Source organism: Primulina tabacum, chromosome 5, assembly GCF_025594145.1.
Source record: "Primulina tabacum isolate GXHZ01 chromosome 5, ASM2559414v2, whole genome shotgun sequence".
NCBI classification, from domain to species: domain Eukaryota; kingdom Viridiplantae; phylum Streptophyta; class Magnoliopsida; order Lamiales; family Gesneriaceae; genus Primulina; species Primulina tabacum.
The window spans coordinates 38,472,185-38,492,008 of record NC_134554.1 but is presented as its reverse complement, the minus strand read 5'-3'; the positions used below and the strand labels follow the sequence as shown (position 1 = coordinate 38,492,008).

At 39.3% G+C, this 19,824-nt stretch overlaps 1 pseudogene; it reads left to right on the top strand.

The window, feature by feature from the left end:
- Positions 1–14,637: 14,637 nt before the first annotated feature.
- LOC142547600 (70 kDa peptidyl-prolyl isomerase-like) lies at positions 14,638–19,582 on the top strand (annotated as a pseudogene).
- Positions 19,583–19,824: the final 242 nt, after the last annotated feature.

Sequence of the window (19,824 nt, the reverse complement as noted above, 5' to 3'; positions counted from 1 at the left end):
GGATGAAGCAGCGGCCTGTGGGAAGTAGAGTTGAGGGAGTGGAGAGGGGAGGTAGAAAGAGAGGTGCGAGCGAGAGGGAGGAGAATAAGACTAGGGGTAGGAGACAATTCTCATCCCATGTTCCTCTGAATAAGAATCGCGACAAGGTGATGGATGTGAGAGAATCAGAAGGAAGGTGGAAGAAGTCACAAAGGGTTGAGATCAGTGCTAGATTGCCTCTGCGGGACAGACAAGAAAGATCCTCATCCGGGAGTCGACCGAGGTCTCGCCCCTCCCCCCGATGAGGTCGAGGCCCTCCATGGATAGATCAGAGGGTTGGGGAGCAGAGAAAGGAATGGCGAGATCAAGATGTTCCTCGAGAGCCAGTCAATCCGAGGAGGAGAATGAATGAAGACAACTCTCATACGAGAAGAATGATTCATATGATCTTGGGGGTACTACTGATGGAGACTCCAGACGAGATCGAAAAACACAAGGAAAAAGGTTGGAGAACTTTGAGATATACAAGGATGCAGACTTACCACAAGATCCCGTCATCAGTTTTTGGCCGGAAGACCTCCGAGGCGTTGTGGCTCCCCATAATGATGCCTTGGTGGTGACGGCCACCATTGCCAATTACGACGTGGCAATGATCTTTATTGATAATGGATGCTCCGTGAATATTTTATTCAAGAGAACGATGAATCAGATGAAAGTGGAAGGATCTGAGTTCGAGCCGGTCTCTACCCCTCTGTATGGGTTCGCGGGACAAGTCATTCAGCCATTGGGTCAAATTGTTCTTCCCTTATCCGTGGGGAGTGATCCTCGGAGGATAACCAAAATGATAACCTTCGCGGTAGTAGACACTCTATCATCGTATAATAGAATCTTGGGACGGCCATCTCTAAAGGATTTTAGAGCCATAGCTTCCACATGTCATCAGAAGCTTAAGTTTCCCGTGGGAAAAGTAGTTGGAGTCTTGTGCGGAGACCAAGAAGTCACGCGTCGGTGTTAGGAAGGGGTAGTGAGGGAGGAGGGAAAAAGAGCGCGTGTGGAGGTTAACATGATTAGGAAAGGAAGAAGTGGGTGACTAGGTCCTGGTGAAGGTACAAGAAGAGCAGAGGGGAAAGTTGGACCCAAAGTGGGAGGGTCTTTTCAGAATGATCGAGAAATTTAAATGTGGACCTTATTACTTGGAGAATGCTAAAGACAAGGCTTTAAAGAGGACCTAGAATGCTTTCACCTTAGCAAATATCATTTGTGATTTTATCATTGGTATTTCATTTTTGAATGTGTCATACGTAATCAGTTGAAATTCAATAAAGTCATATTCTTCTATTCAATTAATGGATGTTGTATTATAAGGGTGATATAAATTAAATTTTCCTACAAAGGCATCGCCTAGTAGAGGAGCAGAGTGGAAGAGAAAATTCAAATTTTCCTGCTAAGGCATCGTCTAGTAGAGGAGCAGAGTGGAGGAAGAAAATTAAGGCATCGACATAGTAGCAGAGCAGAGTAGAGGAAGAAAATTAAGGCATCGCCTACTAAGGCATACCTACTTGGACAACGACTTGTAGAGGAGTAGAGTAGAGGAGAAAAATTAAATTTTCCTACTAATGCATCACATAGTAGCAGAGCAGAATGGAGGAGAAAAATTAAATTTTCCTTCTAAGGCATCGCCTAGCAGAGGAGTAGAGTTGGGGAGGACAAAAATTAAATTTTCCTGTTGAGGTATCGCCTAGCAGAGGAGCGGAGTTGGGGAGGAGAAAAATCAAATTTTCCTGCTCAGGAATCGCCTAGCAGAGGAGTAGAATGAATGAAAAAAATTAATTTTTTCCTTCTAAGGCATTGCCTAGTAGAAGAGCAGAGTGGAGGAGAAAAATTAAATTTTCCTACTAAGGCATCGCCTAGTAGAGGAGCAGAGTGAAGGAGGAAAATTAAATTTTACCTGCTTGGGCATCATCTAGTAGAGGAGAAAACATACATTTTCCTACTAAGGCATCGCCTAGGAGAGGAGCAAAGTGGAGGAAAAAAATTAAAATTTTCCTACTAAAGCATCGCCTAGTAGAGGAGCATAGTGGAGGAGAAAAATTAAATTTTCCTACTAAGACATCGCCTAATAGAGTAGTAGAGTGGAGGAAAAAAATTAAATTTTCCTTCTAAGGCATCGCCTAATAGAGGAGCAGAGTGGAGGATAAAAATTAAATTTTCCTGCTAAGGTATCTCCTAGCAGAGGAGCAGAGTTGGGGAAGAGAAAAATTAGATTTTCATGATAGGGGATCGCCTAGTAGAGGAGTAGAGTTGAGGAGGAGAAAAATTAAATTTTCCTTCTAAGGCATCGTCTATTAGAGGAGCAGAGTAGATGAGAAAAATTAAATTTTTCTACTAAGATATCGTCTAGCAAAGGAGCAGAGTGGAGGAGAAAAATTAAATTTTCCTGCCAAGGCATCGCCTAGTAGAGGAGCAGAGTTGGGGAAGAGAAAAATTAAATTTTCCTGCCAAGGCATCGCCTAGCAGAGAAGCAGAGTTTGGAAGGAGAGAAATAAAATTTTTCTGATAAGGCATAGCCTAGCAGAGGAGTCAGATGGTGCAGAGGTAAGAGTTTTATTTTTCTGCTAAGACATCGTCTAACAGAGGAGTCTGAGTGTGCGGATGTGGAAGTTTTATTTTTCTGTTAAATAATCGCATAGCAGATGAGTAAGGGGTGAGGAGGTCAAACTTTTATTTTCCTATTAAGGCATCGCCTATCAGATGAGTCATAGGGTGAGGATGTGGAACTTTTATTATTCGGGCTATGCCTAGAAGAGTAGTTAGGTCGAAGGCGAGGTCGTAAGGGGTTTTTCATATTTCCTGCTAATGCTATATCAAACAAAGGAGTTATGTGGGGAGACAATATGGTAAGTATCTTTCATTTTTCCTGCTAAGGCCCGGCTTAGCAGAGGAGTTACGAGATGAGGAGGTGAGAGTTTTATTTTCTTGCTAAGGCTGAAGTCTAGTAGAGGAGCTTGGGGTGATGAGGGTGAAGGTTGGATCCTAGTAGATGAGCTTGAGGTTGTGAGAGTGAAGAGATTGAAGTGAGGAGAGTGAAGTGTTTGAAGTATGGAGGGTGATTGAAGTACTCGTTTCTCCTATCTAAAGCTTAGTAGATGACCTTGAAGATGGGGGCGAGGAGGACGAGCTATGGCGTGTAAATGTGGCGCGATGAAGTACGGGGCTGGAGTGGCGAGGCGTGCTGTGTGAGCGGAGCACGAGGGCATGCTGGCGAGCGAGGGCATGCTGTGTTACAACAATTTTCATAATTATTTAGTTTGTCAATAACGAAAAATATTTACCGCTGTAAAAATTACCACTGCGAAAACTACACAATCATTCACAAGGGGCAGAGTGCGAGTCTGGAATGGCGAGCACGGGCGTGAGGGCGAGCATTAGTGTAACGCCCCGAAAATTTAAAGGTCCATGAGAACCACATGCATGCAATTATTAAATTCTATGTGTATTTTAATTAAATATTTTAATTGCATGGATTAATTATGTTGTGCATATCTACATGTTTTAAATATTTTGTTCTACATTGTTGCATTAAAATGTATTTTTAAAAGGTTATTCGAGTTGCGATCGAGGAACGGAGACCGAGGGCTGAAAATAGAAAATGTTTTTATTGGTTAATTGTATTTAATTATTTAAATTAAGGGTGATGCTTTTTTCTGATTTTTTGAAAATATGGGGTTTTGAGGTGATTTTATACGCCGAGACGTAAATTTTATCGGTGTTGGTTTTTCAACAAAAATGCGAACTTTTTGGCAACCTGGCTATTAAATTCACAAATTTATTTTAACCAAAAATATTTTAATATTTTAATTAAATCCTAATTAAGACTAATGGGCCTAAATTGTTGGCTTAATAGGCCTAAAGCCTTGTTAGTATTTAATTAGTATTTAATGTACAAAACTCACCCTAAACCCACACTTTATTCATGCTCACTTTTCTGAAATTGCATACCAATCACACGGCACACACCATCATCAATATTGAAGGAAAAAATCGAGAAAGCTCAAGAAAATTCAAAGCCAAGGTCCTGCTCCGTTCTTCGCCGTCGTCAACGAATAATTGTGCGTTAAATACGCAAAGACACGCCATATTCTTTCCTTCAAACATCTATCACACCATAGTATTTATTTAATTGTGTTTTGCATGAAAAATATGGGAGCCTTGATTATAATTTCGTTTTTGCATCAAGGAGGATTTTTAAGTCATGTATGTTGATCCAAAATTTGTGTTTAACATGATCCTAAGGGGCTGCCATGATTAGGTAAGGTCTAAGGGTGGGTTCTATGTGTTTTAAAGGGTCCTAAGTCACACAACATAGGCTACACAGGCACACATCAGAAGTAGGGACAGAATTCTGGTGTGGGTTGTTCAAAGGGGTCCGGCTTTGGGGCTTGAAGGCTTGGCTTGGTCTGGGCTTGGGGCCAGGGCTAGCTAGGGTCATATATGAGTCAGGGGTAGAGTCCTAGCCACGCTAGGACTCGAACATCTGGGATGGGAAGGAGTCCTAGCAAGCTAGGACTCCAACCCGTGAGTTGCAAGGGAAGCAGCGCAGGTTTGCTGCTGGTGCAGGGAAGAGAGGGGCTCGGCCAGGGGGTCTGTGCTGGGCTAGGCTAGGTCCTTAGGGTCCTAAGAGGGTGCACAAGGGTCTTGACAAGGGCTGGTGCGGCTTGGGTGGCTGCTGGTTCGAGAGGAAACATGAAACGAGAGGGAAGTATTTTGGTGCGCAGGCTGCTGTTCTACTTCAGGCGGCTCGTGCGCACGGTCCAGGGGCTTGGGCTGGTTGGTGATGGTCTGGGCATGGTCCATGGGTAGTTAGGGACAGGAGGGCTCGGTGGTGGCTCGGCTAGGAGAGTCCTAGTTGGGTTAGGAGTCCTAGACATACAAGGAAGCACACTCACACACATGCAGAAACATGGGTCGAGTTCCAGCAAGTTTTTGAGCGGGTTAGGTTCATGTTTTTTGGGCTGGGCTTGGTCAGGAGGGTGCCTAGATGGGTTGGCTAGGTTTTGGCTCAAGGTGGCTCGGGCGTGGATCGAGTAAATTAGGAGATGGCTCGGTGTGTTCGATAAGGTGTCTATTTCGAAAATTAAAAGGCTAAAAATGAATCCATGGGTCCAAGGGTGTGGCTCATGACTTGGAAGGGTAGAATAAATCTTAAAAATGTTATGTTTAAAATTTGGGATCAAAATAACGAGTTTTGGATTTATCCGGGATTTTATCGCCGCACAAAACGCTAATTAACGAATTAATTGAAACGCCTAGTTTTAAGCTTCATAAATTATGAAAAATTATATTTAAGCTTAAATAATTATTAAAAGTCTAAGTTTTTAATTTGAGAATTTTATATTAAGTTTTGGTTTAATTCGAGATTAAAACGCATTAATACATCTTATTTAAATATTAATTTAAAAGTCCTCGATTTAAGCTAAATAAAAATATGAGAAAATTCATGTAAGCTTAAATAATTATTTGAGACATGTTAGAGTCTATGGAATTAAGAAAAGTCAAAAACGTGAAATTTTACGTCCAGGGGTAAAACAATCATTTTACACCTAGAAATTAGTAGACGTCATGGCAGTGCCCTGAACGCTTTTTTATGTGCTAATATGATTATTTTCAATGGTTATGGATTTTTATGGAATTTTACATGTTAAAATGATTATTTTAAATGTTTATGGAAGTTTTATATGTTTAGAGATTGTTATGTCGAAAGGTTTATTTTAAATGTTTATGATTTAAATGTCAAAATGAATATTTTAAATGTTTATAATGTTGAAATGTTTATTTAAAATATTTATGGATTTTTACAGGTTGAAAGGTTTCTTTTAAAATGTTTATGGATATTTATGAGGAAACAATAACGTTAAAAGATATGTTGTATGCTTGTTTTTAAAAGGAAAAGGATATTAAATGCATGCTTTTTATAAAGTGATGAAAATGTAAAACGTTGAATGAAGTGAAGTAATTGTGACTATTGAGGATATGAGGATAAGAATGGAGATATCGTGAGGGAAAAGGCCCCAGAGGGGGCCTATTTATGGGAGAAGGCCCCAGAGGGAGCCCGACGATCGTATTTCCATTCAATGAGGATAGGACAAGGCTCAGTGGACGAGAGATCGTCGCTGATATCCCCGCCGCCCAGTACTATGGTTTCATGTAGATGGATCCATCGACAAATGGGGATATGAGGATATGATTGAGGATAGGCCAATGCTCAGTTGACGATCTTATGTCGCTGATATCCCCGCCGCCCAGTACTGTGATTTCATGTAAATGGATCCATCGACTTTTGAGGATTGAGGAAAGTCACAATTAACGATCTGAATTCAATAAAGAAAAGGAAAATGTTTATGGTCATGATGAAATGATTTATGTTATGAAATGAGGAAAAGGAAAATGTTGAGGTTCATGTTATGTATGTTCAGATGAATATGTTTATGAAAATGTGTATGAAAATGTTTATGCATAAGATTATGAAAACGTTTATGTTTAAAGTTTTATGCATCATGAAAATGTTTACGAAAATGTTATGTTTTAATTTTATGCATCTTCATGAAAACGATATTTTAAGTACAAGTATTTTTCACTGTTATATGTTAACTGTATTACGTATTACTTGTTATCAAGGATATGACGTGTTGAGTCTTTAGACTCACTAGGTGTGATGGATGCATGTGAGTTTGAGGGAGGTCTTGATGGTTGATGTAATGCCCGAGATTTTTATCTGTTAATCTGCGAAATGATTTATTATGATTTGATATGATTATGAAGGGCCAACCGAGACACGATTCGAAGTAACGTGAGATATAGAATGTGCGAGGACAGTACACCTCGCGCATATGCGCGATCAGTATGCGCGCATATGCGGGGGATGGGAGTGGAAAGTAAGATTTCCTGAAAGCTAAGGGAAAGCAGTTTAAGAGATCTGGAAGTAGTTCATATAGTTTTAGTGGCTCGAGACAGACTGGTCAGGGCCAGAGTTATACAGGACCTTACTGTCGCACTTGTGGAGGGAAGCATTCCACTGAGCAGTGGCGAGGAGTGTTCGGCAGTTGCCGTATGTAGGCAACAGGGACATTTTGCCAAGAGTCTGCCCCCAGAGAGATTCTCAGAGATCACAAGGTGCCGAATCATCTGGATCAGCGGTACAGACTGATAGACGATCAGCCCCTGTTCATTCATTTCAGCCAGCGCCATATCAGTCACAGCAGAGGCCAGGAGGTAGTCAGACAGTTAGCCAGCCTCTTAGACAGTAGGCCAGAGTATTTGCTTTGACAGAGGAGCTGGCTCAGGAGGCACCTGACGATGTTGTTGCAGGTAACTGTTTTATTTCAGGTTATCCTGCATATGTATTGATAAATACTGGTGCATCGCATACATTCATATCTGAGCGATTTGCATTGATGCATTCATTGCCTATTGAGTCATTATCTACTGTAGTGTCTGTCTCTTCTCCTTTAGGGACAGGTTTGATATCAGTGAAATCTGTTAAACATTGTATGCTACAGTATGATGGGCATGAGATTGAGTTAGACTGTATTGTGCTTGGGTTGTCTGATTTTGACTGTATTATCGGTATCGATATGTTGACCAAGTACAGAGCTACTGTTGATTGTTTCCACAAGATGGTGAGATTCAGACCGGATATGGTTGATGAGTGGAAATTCTACGGTAAGGGTTCTCGATCTAGAATTCCTTTGATATCCGTATTGTCCATGACTCGATTGTTATAGAAAGGAGAGGATGGATTCCTTGTTTATTCAGTTGATCTACTGAAATCGAGTCCATCATTGGCGGACTTGCCAGTGGTGTGTGAGTTTGCTGATGTCTTTCCAGATGAGATTCCTGGATTGTCTCCGATTCGAGAGATAAACTTCAGTATTGAGTTGATGCCAGGTACAGTTCCGATTTCGAGGGCTCCGTACAGAATGGCACCGATTGAGTTGAAAGAATTGAAAAAATAGTTGGAGGATTTATTGGCCAAGGGGTATATCAGATCGAGTGTGTCTCATTGGGGTGCTCCAGTACTGTTTGTGAGAAAGAAAGACGGTTCGATGAGACTCTGCATCGATTACCGGCAACTGAACAAAGCAACAGTAAAGAATAAATATCCCTTGCCTCGCATTGATGATTTGTTTGATCAGTTGCAGGGTTCATCTGTACATTCCAAGATCGATCTGAGATCTGGATACCATCAGCTGAGAGTCAGAGATTCTGATATCTCGAAGACTGCATTCAGAACCAGGTATGGACATTACGAGTTTATTGTCATGCCGTTTGGGTTGACGAATGCACCGGCTGTATTTATGGGATTAATGAACCGTGTCTTTCAGAGATATCTTGATGATTTTGTTATTATATTCATTGATGATATCTTGATTTATTCGAAGAATATGATTGAGCATGCCGAGCATTTGAGAACTGTGTTGAAAATTCTGAGAGCTGAGAAACTGTATGCCAAACTGTCGAAATGTGAGTTTTGGTTGAGGCAGGTTGTATTCTTGGGTCATATTATATCAGGAGACGGTATATCAGTTGATCCCAGTAAGGTTGAGGCAGTGATTTCTTGGCCTAGACCGACATCAGTGCCCGAAATTTGCAGTTTTATGGGTTTGGCAGGATATTATCGACGTTTTATTAAAGATTTCTCGAGTATTGCCAAGCCTATTACTCAGTTGACGCAGAAAAATGCTCCATTTGTCTGGTCTGAAGAATGTGAGACCAGTTTTCTTGAATTAAAGAAAAGACTGACCAGTGCATCGATACTGACTATCCCATCAGGTACTGGTGGTTTTGTAGTTTATTGTGATGCATCTCATCGAGGATTGGGTTGTATTCTGATGCAGCGAGGACATGTGATTGCTTATGCCTCAAGACAGCTGAAACCACATGAGACTCGTTACCCAATTCATGATCTTGAATTGGCTGCCATTGTCTTTGCATTGAAGATATGGCGACATTATCTGTACGGCGAGAAGTTTGAGATATATTCTGATCACAAGAGTTTGAAGTATCTGTTTTCACAGTCCGAGTTGAATATGAGGCAACGAAGATGGCTCGATTTATTAAAAAATTTCGATTGTGAGATCAAGTACTATCCGGGGAAATCTAATGCAGCAGCAGATGCACTGAGTCGAAAGGTATGTTCTTTATCCTTATCGACGATTGGTGTTTCGAATTTGATAGAAGATTGTTGTTTGTCTGGATTGGTATTTGAGACAGATTACAGACCGATGAGATTATATACTGTTCAAGCCAAACAGAGCTGATTTTGAAAATTAAAGAGGCACAGAAAGTTGATCAGAATGTGCAGAATTCGATTGCTATGGTCAAAGCTGGACATCAATCTGAATATCAGGTTCATGACAGTGTTTTGTATGTAAATAATCGTATTGTTGTGCCAAATGTTGCAGATTTGAGACAGCGGATATTGACAGAAGCGCACAACAGTCGTTTTAGCCTTCATCCTGGTGGCAGGAAGATGTACAATGATTTGAAGACACGATACTGGTGGAAACAAATGAAAGCTGATATTGCTACATTTGTATCCAAATGTTTGAATTGCCAACAGGTGAAAGCCGAGAGGAAGAAACCAGGAGGATTGTTACAGAGTTTGTCCATTCCTGAATGGAAATGAGATCACATTTCCATGGATTTTGTGACGCAGTTACCACGTTCCTCCAAAGGTTGCGATGCGATTTGGGTCATGATTGATCGATTGACCAAATCTGCATGCTTTATTCCATACAAAATGACATACAGATATGACCAGATGGCAGAGATCTATGTCAGAGAGGTGGTCAGATTACATGGAGTGCCGAAGTCGATTGTTTCAGACCGTGATCCTCGGTTCACTTCGCACTTCTGGCAGAGTTTGCAGCAGGCTCTAGGTACGAAGTTACCGCTTGATTTTAGCACTAATTGGCAAGATGCATTACCGCTTTGCGAGTTTTCGTACAACAACAGCTATCAGACGAGTATTGAGATGGCTCCTTTCGAAGCGTTGTACGGAAGAAAATGTCGATCCCCTCTTTATTGGGATAATATCTCTGAGGTTCCTGAGATTGGACCTGACATGATCAGAGATATGACTGAGAAAGTGAAGCTGATTCAGAAGAGAATGAAGGCAGCTCAGGACAGACAGGCCAAATATGCCAACATTCGACGTAGACCGTTGGTATTTGAGGCAGGAGACAGAGTATTTTTAAAGATTTCACCTTTCAGAGGAGTTGTCAGATTTGGAAAGAAAGGGAAATTGTCTCCACGATACGTTGGTCCATATGAAATTCTCGAGAAGATAGGAGATCGTGCCTATCGACTCGCATTACCGCCTTCATTATCGGGGATACATAACGTCTTTCATGTAACTATGCTGCGGAAATATCTTCCTGATGATTCTCACACTATTCAGCCAGACGAGACAGAACTTGGTGAAAGTCTAAGTTATGTTGAAAAACCGATCCAGATTATCGATCGCAAGGAAAAGCAACTTAGAACGAAGACTATTCCTCTTGTAAAAGTTCAATGGACTCGTCATGGCACTGAAGAAGCTACTTGGGAGACTGAATCAGATATGAGATAGGAATTCCCAGCATTATTTAACTGATGTGAGTTTTCTATTCAGTATTCTATTATATACGTTTCCTTTTGATATGATTTGATTGCATGTGATTTCGGGGACGAAATCATGTCTTAGGGGGGAGAAATGTAATGCCCGAGATTTTTATCTGTTAATCTGCGAAATGATTTATTATGATATGATATGCTTATGAAGGGCCAACCGAGACACGATTCGAAGTAACGTGAGATATAGAATGTGCGAGGACAGTACACCTCGCGCATATGCGCGATCAGTATGCGCGGGATGGGCAGAGGGCCTCGCGCATATGCGCGGAGGGTGTGCGCGCATATGCGCGAGCTGTGCGAGAATTAATGAACAATTCCAGAGAACCTCACACATATGCGCGGAGATGAGGCGCGCATATGCGCGAGCTGCTGAGAAGTGAAACGCGAAGACCAGTAGGTCTCGCGCATATGCGCCGGTTGATGTCGCGCATATGCGCGAGACGTGTTAGACAAACATGAAGCCACTTGCCCCGTACATGCATGATATATATATATGTATCAAGTTTAATTCCTCAGAAACCATCAGAAAAGAATCGAGAAAAGTTTCTGTGAATGTGTTGAAAATCCTTACGCCTTGTTGTGAAAGATCTGTTCGTCAGAATTTCAATCCGACTTCAGTACTGTGTTCCTATCGACGCAGGCTACAACTGGACGTAATTTTTATTAAGTTTTGATAGGTCTTGAAATTATGATATTGTTAGAATCAAATATGATTCATATATGATGTTCTTGGCATGTTAGACATCGTAGAATCGAAGTCAGATTGAGGAACATATTGATTATGCAATTGTTATGATTTTTCAGAATATATCAATTGATATTGGACAGATTTGGATTGTTGATTGACTACCGATTGTATTGGATATTGGTTATGGATTGTAATTAATATCGGTTGAGATTGTATTGACAGGAATATCGAGATTATGCCGTTATGCCATTGATTTTGGGTTGAATCCAGATTGATCAGATTGGTATTGATTTGAGCAGTATATTGATATGGTATTATTGATATTGTCATTGCCAGATTGAGGGTTGACACTTTGAATTCCAGACAGGGACGCCGTCAGAACTGCAATAAAAGAAAAGTATAAGTCAATGTGGCATTGGGAGATCGACTCGAGTAGGATATACTTGAGTTTCCCTAAATCAAATAATTATTATTATTATTTACATTGATTTGAATTGATATGCTTGTTCTATTGATTTATAGAAGCATGTATTAGACGAATATTAGACGAGTGATCTTGTGACATAAGTGCCGATAGTGATGGAATCGTCACTGGCACATTGCACCTTGTCACAAGATAGTGAATGGGCGATAGTGCCAAAGTCTGTGACGGAGAGCTCGGGCATGGCGGCTGGGCGTGGGTGCTCAAGGAGGGCCGAGAGCTCAGGCGTTCACTCGATGAGGAGGACGAGGGAGCGAGGGTGCAGGGTGCCTAGGGCGTGGGCGAGACGAGATTAGGATATGGGCGGTGAGGCGGGGCTATGGTGAGGCGGTGTGGGCGAGAGGCTACGATGAAGGGGCGATCGTGAACGAAGCGGTGAAGGAGGAAATTGGGCGACGCCATGCAAGGTGAGGCGATGGACTGTGGGTGAGGGAGAGATACTGTAGGCGAGGGCAAGGCGCACGGTAGGAATGCGAGGGGTGAGGATGCGGCAAGAGGGCACAAGGGCGAGGCGCTGGTTGCGGGCGAGCAGCGAGGAGATGGGAGTGAGACGAGACTGCGGGCGTGGGGCAAGGCAACTACAAAGAGGCGAGACAGGCGAGGGCTGCGCGAGGGTGTGGCTGTGAGGCGAGGCCGCGAGGCTATGGCGAGGCGAGGATGCCATGATGGTATGCGGGCGTGGGTGTTAGCAAGGGAGAAGGGCGGGGACGAGGCGAGATGGAGGCGAGAAGAGGCTGAGAGCTAGACAAGCGAGAAAGGAGGTGCGGCGTGGGCGCGCGAGAGGAATTGGCGTAGGCGAGGCGACGAGCGCAAGGGGTTGTGGTTGGCGAGTATGGGAGCCTAACAGATCTGGACCTTCAAATAGGAAGGTGGTTTAATTTATTTCCAAATTTTTGGAGACTAATGAGCGGTATGAGAAGAATACACAACTCACATGTTGTAAGCCGAGAACCATGCAAGTAATCGAACTTCGAACCTGCGATTCAGTTCGACTTGGGGTGGGGGGGGGGGGAGACTGGTGATACCCCATGGATGTGCTCATCCCAATCGAGCCCAGACCAGATCGTGGGCCCCGGCCCATCCCTAACCAGGATAGAAGACCCGTGACAGGCCCATGTATTCTCCTATAAATATCAGGTTTGAGTGTCCAACTCATTCATATTCATTATATTATTTTTTCAGCAGCACCCTTAGATGTTCCCCACTTATATTCTCAATCTCTGACTTGAGTGTCGGAGAGGCTACGCCGGGACACCCTCCCGACCCCTTTCTAACGGTCTTCTTCGTGATTTCAGGCTCAGAGCAAATTCAAAGCCTGCGTATGGACTAGTGTCACTTGCTGGAATCGGACCCTAAATTTCAAGTGAGTATCAATTTGTATGTTTTGTTGTCTTCATGCAATAATTTTACGTCTTTCAATCGATTAACAATTTTATCAATATCATAAGTTTGTTTAACTATATATTATCATGGTCTATGATATTATCGAAAAATTTGTGGGACATTTTGGTTTTTCCAATTTTATTTGTTTGATGGAGCTTCAATAAGTTTTTATTAAGGTTGCATTTGGATGGATTGATTTGAAATAAATGGATTTCAATTATTATTTTACTTTTAAGAATGAAATCTTAAATCGTGCATTATTTATTTACATATTAATTACACAAAGTATAATGTATTTCAAATGTTTTCATTATTGAGTGAACTTGAAATTCATTATAATTAACATGAAACAATATATAAACATGAAATAGATGAATTTTAAGTTTATTGCCTTATTTCTCTAAATATAATATATATATATACACACACACACACACACAAATATATTTCAAATCCATCAATCCAAACACAACCTAAATAACGGTTAAAATTGATGATTTTATTATTAAAAAATATCGATGATTTCATCTCTATATCACAAAATCATTTCTTTTTCTCTTTTGTTTTGTATTTTCTTATATATAAATTTTTTTATGATACGGTCTCACATTTTAATTTTTTGAAACGGATCTCCAACCAACTGCATTAATGAGAAAAAAATAGTTTTTTATGATAAAATATTAATTTTCATTTTAATTATGAATCGAGTTAATCTACATCACGGAAATAGATCCGTAAGATGAACTTAAAAAAAAAAAAACTTACTTTTTACGTCCATCGAGGATGTTTTCCACATATCTCGAAGCCAGGCCATGTCATATGTTAGGGGCCAATAGGCTTGGGCAAAAATTTAACTATTCACTTATAAAAAAATGTAAAACTTCTAATTTTGAATTTCCTATTTGAAAAACCACATAATGATAAAATAAACAAATTTCATTCAGTTTTGTTTACCTAAAAATAATTTTTAAAACATAATTTTTAAATTAAATGCAGGATTCTAAAAAAAAAAAAAAAAAACTCGATTAAACGATCCCAACACAAGATTTCATTAAATTTTTTGAATGAATATTTTTTATAAAAATATATTTATATTTATATTAAATAAAAAATAATGAACATAAATATGAAATACTAACTGGTAATTAGTTTATTTTTATTATATTATTTTGTAGATTTGTAGTAAACAATTAATTATACTTTTATGGTCTTTAAAATTTTAAAAAATATTTATTTAATATTAAATTTATGATAATTCTATCGAATTATTTAAATTTATGATAATTCGATTGAATTATTTAAAATAATTTAATTATAATGAAAATTGAAAATATTTGGCTTAAATTTGATTTTTTTAAAAAAAATTTAAATTTTTTTTGAAACTATTAATTAAAAGTTTAAATAAATACCAAACCAAACTCCACTCGGGACCGTTTGAGAGTCACTCATTCGAGCTCTCCAACACCTGAGAACTTTCTAGAGCCAAACTGCTTCCATAAGCCCGCAGAAGAAATTCTTGATTCGGTTCTCCTGCATTATAAAATCTCGAGCAGATACTATTTAGGTTTAATCTCGAAGGTTTTCCGTTATGGACGATGATCTTGAGTTTCCAGCTGCTGGGAACTACGATATAGGAATGGACGACGATTCTGATCTTCCAGTTGAAGACCCGGTTCCCAAAGTTGGAGAAGAGAAAGAGATCGGAGAAAATGGGTTGAAGAAGAAGGTTCTGAAGGAAGGTGAAGGGTGGGAGACTCCCAATTCTGGAGATGAAGTTGAAGGTATAAATATCGACGATTTGTTGTTTATCTTCTTTATATATTATTGTTAGTAAATTTTCTTGATTAATTAGATTGCAATGCAATTGCGTGAAACCCTTTTGAGATGTGAAATATAGATTGGCGGATTAGCCAAATCTTGTGGCGTTATTTGGAAATCTTGTTTGTCAATCTTGATGCAACTGCTCTAACTGTTGGTCTGTTGGACAATTTGATACCTAAGTATGAATGTTGCTCGCATTTACCGACTGTGATCTTTGGGAAAATTCACTGGCATTGCTTACATTATTGTTTAACAAATTGACTTATGCCATAGGTATTACTGGAGTTCCCATTATCTGCATCAATCTGTTACATTTTTATAGTGGGGATACTATGTAATTTAAGTTGGATGTTTTGTGGTCTGTTGGTTGGTTAATTTTTTTTTTTAAAAAAAAATTAGTACTTGGGTGATTTTTTTAACATTTACAAATAAGCATAATTGATTTTTGATTTTTTGCAGTTCATTATGTGGGTACTTTGCTGAATGGTGAACAGTTTGATTCGAGCATTGACCATGGCATGCCTTTCAATTTTAAGTTAGGACAAGGTATGTTTCTATTCAGTCAAATGTTTCTTGCTTAACTAATGAGGAATATGAATTTTAGTCTCAGTCGCTCGTGGTCTCTCTTTAACTGAGAACATCTATTTTTTGAGGCATGCAGCAGAGAAATTCCACTTTATTATTGGAACATTTGATTCAATAAAATTTGAATCAGAATGCCGATCACAATCCTCAAAAAATGATTAAATGCAAAATTAAGAATGATCCAGGTGAATTGGTATTGTTATGCAATATTTTCTATAATTTTGTAGGACATGTGATAAAAGGATGGGATGAAGGTATCAAGACAATGAAGAAAGGGGAAAAGGCCCTCTTCAGTCATCCCACCAGAGCTGGCCTACGGAGAGTCTGGATCCCCTCCGACAATACCTCCCAATTCTACTCTTCAGTTTGAAGTTGAATTGCTCTCTTGGATAAGCGTCAAAGACATAACCAAGGATGGAGGAATACTGAAAAAAGTACTCAAACAAGGAGAGGGTTGGCAGAATCCTAGAGATCTGGATGAAGTGTTTGGTGGGTTATCTGTGCATATTTTGTTGGTCACTCCATTAATTAAATCGGGTAAGTGATTCATATCTTCTGCAACCCTGTTATGAATTGCAGTCAAGTACGAAGTTCAACTCGAAGATGGAACACTTGTTTCAAGCAAGGATGGGGTAGAGTTCACTGTTAAAGATGGTATATTTCTTCTGATTATTGTTCTTTGCTCTCTAGTGAAACTGTATATGTATTTCATATTGTATTTCGCAATCAGGCCATCTCTGCCCTGCTCTGTCCAAAGCTGTGAAGACGATGAAGAAGGGAGAAAGAGCACTGCTCAGTGTTAAGTCAGAATGTAAGTCTACTTCATTTCATGTGTTATTTTTCTAAGGCTGCTCCATTTGGTACCTGATCATCAGTAACTTTGGCAGATGGATTCGGAGAGAATGGTAGTAAAGCCGTTGGCGATGAATGTGTTGTGCCAGCAAATGCTACACTTCAAATAAATGTGGAATTGGTCTCATGGAAAAGAGTTTCCGATATTGTCCATGACAACAAGATTCTGAAAAAGATCTTGAAGGAAGGAGAGGGTTATGAGCATCCAAATGACGGTGCAACTGTACAAGGTAAGGCAGGTTTTGGAAAATGCTGAAAAATGCATGGTTGAATGCTAATGACCCAAAATTTGTACTAAATATATTGGGATAACACAAGGAACTAGGGAAGGATATATCAACCGATGTTACTCTTATGTTTAAAGCGTCATAAACTGTGAGAAAAATTATCTATTTCTTAGAATAATTATGGCCTTTGTAAATTCCGTGGCAAGTTGAAATATAATTATTTATAGTGTACATGTGCGTGTTAATGTACCATATCAATTTGTAAACAAAGAATAGCAGTAATTAGTGGAGACTATCAGATCATGATATTAATCTATTTGGCATACAATTTCATTATATCTTAATGCATTTTATGATTTTAAGCATTTGAACATCACAACACATATTGTGGGCCACAGCCTCCAGAATCTCTATTACCATGTTTTGCACATGTATGCTGAAAAATCATTATGTGTGACAGTGAAATTGATTGGGAAGCTACTTGATGGAACTGTTTTTGTAAGACAAGGTCATGATGAGGAGTCGCCATTTGAGTTCAAGGTTGACGAAGGTAATATTTTCATTGCTTCAATGCAGAAAATATGTGACATTCTTAGGTCTCTTTCTAATGGTATTCTAATTGTGGCTCTATCATTTTACTTTTTCTACAGATGAAGTGATAGAAGGGATAGATAGAGCAGTGAAGACAATGAATAAAGAGGAGGTTGCACTTCTGACAATTCAGCCAGAGTTTGCATTTGGACCATCTGAATCTCGACAAGAGCTAGCTGTTGTACCTGGCAATTCTGTTGTATATTACGATGTTGAGATGGTTTCCTTTGTGAATGTTGGTGACATAACTGTGTCAATTATATATTAAGTCTATTGTCTTGAATTGGTAATTTGAAGCTTCAATCTCTTCAACATTTACATTATGTTAGGAAAAGGAGTCCTGGGAATTGAGTAAGGAGGAGAAAATACCTGCTGCAGGAAAGAAGAAAGAGGAAGGGAACAGATGGTTTAGAGCAGGAAAATACAAGCGAGCCTCAAAGAGATATGAAAAAGTATGCTTGTGATTTAACAATGTAGCACCCTCTGTGTATGTGGAGCACAGTTATGAGAAGAAATTACATTCTACTTCTGAGGTTCACAACTGTGACACACACATACAGATTTGAACAACTGCAACCACTGCCTTAGGAATTGTTCATTTTGGTTTTGGACCTATACAGCTTGGGACTTAAGATATTAGGTTACTGAATATTTGGAACTTATGTTTGAAAGGTCAACTATACTTTTGAGATCTTGTATTAATCCATTTCTTGGGAGATGTTTTCACGACAAAGCCAAACCTCTCTTCTTGTTACTTTTCTAAGTACGACTTTCTTCCATTCTCAGGCTGTTGCGTTCATTGATCATGAGTCCTCTTTCAGCGACGAAGAGAAAGAGCAGGCAAAAGAACTCAAAGTCACCTGCAATCTCAACAATGCAGCTTGCAAGCTGAAACTTAAGGAATTCAAAGAGGCAAAGAACCTGTGCAATAAAGTGCTAGAAATTGATGTTGATAATGTTAAAGCTCTTTACAGAAGAGCACAGGCAAATATTTTTCTGGTTGAGTTGGAGTTAGCAGAACTAGACGTCAAGAAAGTCCTTGAACTCAATCCAGACAACAGGTTAGATGCCTCAAGTTCTTCCAGGTTCTGTCTTGACTATCATTATATCTCACCTTGTATGAAAATAAAATGCATATTAAAGGGATGTGAAATCGGTGTACAAACTTTGGAAGGAGAAGGTAAGAGAATACAACAGGAAGGATGCCCAGTTTTATAGTAACATCTTTGCAAAAATGAAGACATTGGAGCAGGTAGAGGCTACGGTAAGTTGAGAAATTTAATACTAATTGGTTTCTAGTTCGATTACGTTATGGGTAAAAGAAATTTTTCCTTGTCTTAATGCAGGATACACCCGCAAGACGTGGGGGAGTTCGAATGGCTGTAGAGAGTAAGGCGTAATTTAGTCATTTCATTTTATCTCCATGAACTTGCCTATGTCAATTTTTATCATTTTCTAGTTGCCCAACATAGAACCTTTTGCCGCTGTAAAGACTCAATTATCATTGTTTTTCATAATATGTAAAAGCTTATTGGTAGTGAGTTTTCTTAAGCAGTTCAAAAGTGCTGAGACTGATTGCTCCTAAATTTTTTTGCCTGGTTCCTTTGTAGTACATTTTAAAATTTTTTCCTCTTGTGTTTCTGTCAATGAATCTCGTAACAGAGTTGAAATAGTGCTTTTCAATCCACGAGTTTGAAATTTACAATCATTTGGAAAGAAAAAGGGGTCATGAATTTCAAACCATCATGTTACTATGAGATACCTTCTATTTTCTCACATAATCTTTTGATTAGGAATTCCAAATTTATAACAAAATAATTATCCTGAAAACATGAAAGAAATTTAACCTGATGACATGCTTCGAGTCACCTTGAGAGCATTTGTAACTTGAAATATCCTATTCCTTCTCAGGATTGAAGGGAGTTCTACCATTTTTATCCGGAAAAGACCTCCAGACTGCAGCTTTGGGGAGCAATGATAGAGCCGTTCATTCTGCGAACCGTGCAAGAGCTTTCAGAGTGTGGCTAATATCCCTACTAACCATACTTGTTGCAGTATATTGGTCAGTGTTCAAGAAAAAGTAACAACATGATTTCCCTTCCTACATGTGCATGTTAGGGAGTGAAGTCTGTGATTTGAACAATTGCCAAGTAATATGCATCTTTTGTACTCCAATGACTTTGTGCAAGCAGTATACCATGCATTTGTACCATAATTAGTTCAACATTTGTTCTTCAGTCGATTCTATGTTCTTGGAACTTCGTCACATTCACGGTTTATTGAGTTAATTTTTATGAGACATATTTTCTATTTGAGTAATCATAAAATTTTTTATTTTTTATGTCAAAAATATTAATTTTATTGTAAATATAAACATGATCGACTTGTCTCACTAATAAAGATCCGTGTGACTATCTCACAAGATAGCGACTCTTCAAAATAAATAAGAGCACAAAAGTAAGTCTAATATAATATATGAATATTATGTATCGATAATCCATTTTATATCCTCAACAATTATACAATTCACGAACGATTGACAA